Source organism: Ips typographus, linkage group LG10 (genome assembly GCF_016097725.1).
Source record: "Ips typographus isolate SLU linkage group LG10, UJ_Ityp_2.0, whole genome shotgun sequence".
Classification (NCBI taxonomy): Eukaryota; Metazoa; Arthropoda; class Insecta; order Coleoptera; family Curculionidae; genus Ips; species Ips typographus.
In genome coordinates this window covers 1,897,142-1,904,014 of record NC_138431.1, presented here as the reverse complement: position 1 = coordinate 1,904,014, position 6,873 = coordinate 1,897,142, and positions in this window count along the sequence as shown.

Below are 6,873 nucleotides of genomic sequence, written 5' to 3'. Positions count from 1 at the left end.
GGCGGCCATTTTAATTTTTTTAAATTTCACTTTGAGTATCTATGGAGTCCCTAGATACTAAATCCTGAATGAAAACATTTTTTTTCCTCATAGGTTCCAAGATAGAAAATCCTAGCTACGGGTACCATTTTTTTTTTTCGGGAACCATCAACGATAAAAGACTGACATTTTAGACTTTGACTAATTCGGACCTACTAAATCGAAATCTGGTATCAAATCTCGGCTCCGACTCACCGTTCGACATTTTTACTGGTACCCGAAAAACGGGTTCCTATGAAAAACGGCCATTTTAGTAATTTTTAATTTTGTTTTTTTTTTTACTTTGGGCATCTATGGAGACCCTAGATACTATTTCCGGAATGAAAACATTTTTTTTCCCCATGGGTTCCTAGATAGAATATCCTAGCTATGAGTACCATAATTTGTTTTTTCGGGAACCATTAACGTTAAAGGACTGATATTTTAAACTTAGACTAACTCGGACCAACTAAATCGAAATCTGGTATCAAATCTGAGCTCCGACTCACCGTTCGACATGTTTACTGGTACCCGAAAAAGGGGTTCTCGGGGAAAACGGCCATTTTAAATTTTACTTTGGGTACCTATGTGGTCCCCAGATTCCAAATCTGCAATCAGAAAAAATCCATCTAAAACGGTTCTCGAGATATCATACATAGCAACCGTTACCAAGGGCGATATAATTTTTTTGGTCTCCATGACCCACCCTAGGAAGCCAAATCCGCGTTGAAAAAATTTCCAAGTCCCATAAGTTCCAAAATGAAAAATTGTCACTTTTGGTACCATATTTTTTATCTCTGGAACCACTAATGTTAAAAATGTGATATCTATATCCGAGACTAACTGGGACCCGCTGAATACATGGCCAAAGTCAAAACTGCAAAATCATGTACTTTTTAAAACGATTTCTGGTGATTGCTCCATTATCAAAAAAAGATGAAATGTATAATCCAAATTTCTGGCCTAAGTTTGTGGGAGTTACTAGGTTCAAGTTTGACATGCATAAGGAATTTTTGAAAGCATCTGGCGAGTTTTTTGTTCTGCCATAAAAAGTTGTGCATCCGAAAAAGACTCAACTCTCCAAACTGGGAATGTGAATGTGCTTGGCAGTGGTGATTTTGTGGTGGCTCATGTGAATATACGGTCAATAATTCCATCATTCAGTGAATTATCTGACATTATTTGTTCGGAGGAATTTGACATATGTGCAGTGACAGAAACATGGTTATCGGAAGATTTTCCGGACAGTGTTGTTGGAATAGCTGGATATCAGTTGCACCGCAAGGACAGAAAGACCAGAGGGGGTGGAGTTTCTTTGTATGTGAGTAGTGCAATTCAAAGTAAAACAATTGGTTTGGAACGCATTGAAAATCCGGAAAATAATATGGGTATTGAACACTTATGGTGTGAGGTACAATTTAAAGGATTGAAAGGTTTGATTGGAGTTGTTTATAGACCACCGGCAGTTAGTTATAAGAGTTTAGAACATGTTGAAGACGTGTTATTTCATTTAGGTCCGTTGTATGATTTTACTTTGGTGATGGGGGATCTGAATATAGACTTACTAACTCAAGATAGAGAAGCCAACTATTTCAATTCACTGTTAAACAGTTTCAATTTGGTACAAGTAATTAAAGAACCAACGCGTCTGTCTAGAGTTAGCGAAAGCTTAATTGATCTAATATGTATTGACAAACAATTAAGGGTGCACGAATCTGGTACTAGGGAGATGTACAATCTTACTGACCACAGATTGGTGTATGCAAAAATAGATCTGAAAGTAACTAAAGGAACAAGAAAGAAAAAAATAATGTATAGGGATTTTAGGAATTTTAATCAAATCAGTTTCAACACTGATATGTCGAAAATAAATTTTTATTATACTTAACAGAAAATACTACATTTTCAACTGTTTATAAAATACAGTAAATATGACATTTTCCGAACAGCGCACGGAAATTTTTTCCCGATCCCTCTTTCCGTGCGCTTAATAATAAACATAGATATCCATGATACTAGATATCCTATGGCAACCCGAAGAAAAAAAAGAAACGAGTAATGTGTCTATAGCAACGATTTATTTATTAATGACAAATTTTATTTTCTGTCAGTGAAAATTAAGTATTTATGTATTTATTACATTTTGCAAAAATGAATTCAGATTGTGAAAAAAATCGGGATATTCCCGAAAATATCTTACAACGAGCGGCAGAAGTGAGTGCAGATTTATTACCAGTGAAATCCAGGTTGAGATATGAACAAGAATATAACAGTTTTACCGAATGGCGGACTCAGAAACGAATCAAAATTGTGAGTGACGATATTCTTTTAGTATATATATATATAAACAATCTTTATTTCCAAGAAAAAACGGCTATCGACCATTACGGTCTTTCTGCCTATGTATACATGTTTTTTTTAATATGTACAGGTAATCTTATTTCTAATTAATATATACAAATTATACATTGAGAAAAAAAAAAAGTTCTAATTAAAATGTTCTAACAGGGTGAGAGCGGGGAAAAGATAACGGGATTGTCTAGTCTGTCTGGTTATGCATAGTGGATTTACAATTGTCAAGTTGTTTGGGTTATTTTTCCACTTGGTTTGTAGTTGTATGAGTCTGTCAGTTATTTTAGTCATGTTCGTACGTTCGTAGAGAAGTTGGTTGGATGGGTTGTGTAGTGGGTTTGCAGGATGTCGTATTTTTGTTATTAGTCTTAGAGCAATCTGTTCAGTAATTTGTGTATATTTTTTAGTCTTGTCCGTCTTTTAGTATATTTTTCTGAAAAAGCCAACACTATGAAATCCTCCACTTTATGGAGTCGATTCTCTATGTTAAAGAGTTGTTTGGCAATAAAAGAAAATACTCACCATCAATATCCAAAAACGATTGCTTTTTTGAAACGACAAGCTGTAGGATATATACCAAAGAAATCCAAGATTCTTACAGCAGAACAAGTAACCAAATTTTTATGTGAAGCTTCAGATGGAGAATATCTACTAGCAAAAGTAATTTTAGTGTTTGGCATCTCTAACTCACAGGTCAAGAAGTTTTACCATTACCAATGAAAATTGCAAATTCGATCCCTGTACAATTTACCGTAAATACGCAGATCTCCGCCCTAAACATATGGAGAGTAGAAGATTATTTGTTGCATACCGAAACCAAAGATGTTACGCTCAACATGTTGGGTGCCATACTATCAGTGGTATTCCAAAACTTGTTGCAAAATACCTAAAACTAAAAAATCCCGAAGAATATACCGGACATGGGCTAAGGCGCTCTTCGGCAACCATGTTGGTGGAAAACGGCGGTGATTTGCTCACTTTGAAAAGACACGGAGGATGGCTTTCTTCCAATGTAGCAGAAGGATATATAGAAGAGTCCATACAAAGAAAAATTGAAGTATCACGGAAGTTGTTTAGCCCTTGTAACTTGGAAACTACAACATCTGTAACAGTCAATCAAGAGAACCAAAGCACACACGAACACTCCGCTTCAACATCTTTAGCAGAGTCTTTAGTTCAACAAAAAGAAATGCAAAAGGGATTGAGCTTCAATAATAATACGAATTGTACAATAAATATTACTATTAATAATAACGGTTCTGTCCAAAATTAATTTTCTTAGAATTACCTACTTGTATTTTTTTTGTTAATTTGAGTTGTATGTACTTACATTTTTACTGTTTTAAAAATAAAAATAAATATTCCCGATTTTCTTAATAATTTTTTGCGATATTTTTTGTTTATGTTGATTTCAGGTACCTAAGTATAATAAAAAATATCGTTCATTACTCGTCCAGAAATGGATTTTCCGTTCTTGCACGACTTCCCGTGTTCGGCTGCGCCTCACACGAGAATTTGTCACGCGCGCACGGAAAAATCCTCATTTCTGTACTGGTAATGAAATATACTATTTAATAACTGGGAAATGGAAAACCCTGACCTTACTGTCGAAAACTTGAACTCTTTATTAATTTCCAACTTTCAAACCCATGCCCCAACTAGCACAGTGTGCATTAGCCGTAAACCAAAGCCTTACATTACTGACACAATAAAGGAAATAATTAAATTAAAAAGAAAAATGTACAATAAATACCTGCAATCTAAAAGTACTGCTCATAAGAACTTATACATGGATATTAAAAATTATTTAGCCTTTGCAATAAGAAGTGAGAAAAAAGCTTACATGACATATGAGTTGGGTAAAGTAAAAAAGGACCCAAAAAAGACTTGGACAAAACTCGCGGAATGGAATATACACTCTAAATCAATATGTGAAATACCGGGAAATTTAAAAAATATAAATGCAATTAATGATCACTTTAGTGATGTGTGTGCAGCGAGTAACGAAAATAATGACACCCTTGTCGAATTCTTTAATAGTAACCGGTACTTGGCACGGGACGTGACATTTTCCTTCAAGGAGATACTGGACTTTGATGTCTACAGCGCGTTTAACCGATTGAAATCAAAAGCAATGGGAATAGATGGCATTAGCTATGACATGATGCTATTTAGTATAGATTATACTATAGCTCCAACACTAGCAAAGTTGTACAACTTTTGTCTTCAATCTGGTGAGTTTCCTATAATCGGGAAAACTTCGCTAATAACACCTCTTCCTTAGAAGTCGAAAATTGAATCTGTTGATGAACTGCGGCCAATAAGTAAACTGCCAATTTTTGCTAAAATGTTTGAGATAATCATATCTGACTTGATTAATGAATATATTTCAAATAAAAGCATAATGCCCACAATTCAATCAGGTTTCAGAAAGAATTATAGTACGGCAACTGCTCTTAGCAGGGTAAGCTCGGATATCTCCCAGTATATGGACCAGTCTTGTGTCAGTTGTTTGGTGTTGCTGGACTTCAGTAAGGCTTTTGACCGGATAGTGCACACTTTACTTATTGCTAAATTGAGATATTATGGGTTCTCAGATATGGCATGTAATTGGTTCAAGAGCTATTTCAATAACAGGACACAACTTGTTGAGCTTGAGGGTGAAAGGTCAGGGCGCACCACGATCAGGAGGGGAGTACCGCAGGGCAGTATTTTAGGTCCTTTGTTATTCAATATTTATACAGCAGACCTTCCTCGTCAGGTCGGCTTCTGTGCTGTTCATATGTACGCTGAAGATTTACAGAGTATTTATAGCTGGTCGAAAAACAATGGACTAGAATTAAACATTAGTAAATGTACCCATCTCATTATTGCTTCAAACAATGTTAGAAATAAATATTTAAATCACAACTTTAGTACTTTGCACATTAACAATATTCCACTTGAGCAAAAGAACACTGCAAAAAACTTAGGAGTTTATTTCGATAGTGATTTAAGTTTCGAGTCACATGTAGACAAAAAGGCGGCGTCACTAATGATTAGACTAAAATGTTTGTATCCCTATAAATATCTGTTGCCTAAAGACCTAAAAACTAAATTAATAAACTCTTTGTTACTGTCGCAATTCGATTACTGTAACGTGGTTTACTATAACTACTTATCAATTGAGTACAAAACCAAAATTCAAAAAATACAGAATGCGTGCATTAGATTTGCACACAATAAATATAAATATGACCACATTACCCCGACATATGTAGCTAATAAAATTCTCAAGTACAATCTTCGTGCTGAGCTGCAGTTCACAATGTATGTGCAAAAAATATTTATATATAAGCTACCAAATTATTTATACTGTTACTTTAGGAAGAGGTTACACTTACATGGTTTAGCGTTAAGAAATGTGATACGGTTTGATATACCCCAACACAAGACTGCTAGGTTTAAGAATTGTTTTCCTTATAAGGCTATCTCAATTCTGAACTCACCAATTTACCACAAAATAACCAATTGTTCCAAAGGTTCTTTAAAAAAGTACTTGTATGAAAGCCTATTAGAAATATGCTAAAATTACTAATAGTCATAGAAATGTTTGTCCATATTAGTTTTTAAGTTGTATATGTAATCTGCGGGCCACATGGAAGAACGCACTAAGCGAATGCAGGCCCTTTGTGTGAAATGTATATTTTTTTTGCACAATAAATATTATTATTATTATTATTATTATGTACCGTTCGACCGGTTTACTGGTACCCGAAAAACGGGTTCTCGGGGAAAACGGCCATTTTAAATTTTTTTAATTTCACATTGGGTACCCATCTGGTCCCCAGATTCCAAATCTGCAATCAGAAAAAATCCATCTAAAACGGTTCTCGAGATATCATACATAGCAACCGTTACCAAGGGCGATAGAAATTTTTTGGTCTCCATGACTCATCCTCTTTATTTTCCCTCGATCCATCCCTGCAAACTTGCCAATACATTTTGTTTACCGTTTGGCCTACAAACACCTTAGTTACCGTTGCCAAGTCCAGCCGCCATCTTGAATTTTGAAAATGTTTCTGTCAAATGGAAAGTCCACCCTAGAAACCCAAATCCGGGGTCAAAAAAATTTTAGGTACCATAGGTTCCAAAATAGCGTTCCATAGCAACGGTTGCTATGGACCTGTAGCCTAAACCGGAAGAGCTAAAAATTAAAAAAAAATTCCCAGGGGCCCAGTCTGACCTCTAGATTCCAAATCCGGCGTCAAAAGTGCGACTTTCCTTACCGTTTGGCAGATACCGGAACCTCACGAACGGGTTTTCCAAGATGGCGGCCATTTTAATTTTTTTGAATTTTACATTATATATGGGTACGACCCGTAGATTCCAAATCTGCAATCGAAAAAATTCCATCTCTTACCGTTTTTGAGATACCATACCTAACTACCGTAACCAAGGAACCTAATTTTTTTTTTGCCTCGACCACTCCTCCCCTATTTTTTCTCTATCCATCCCTGCAAA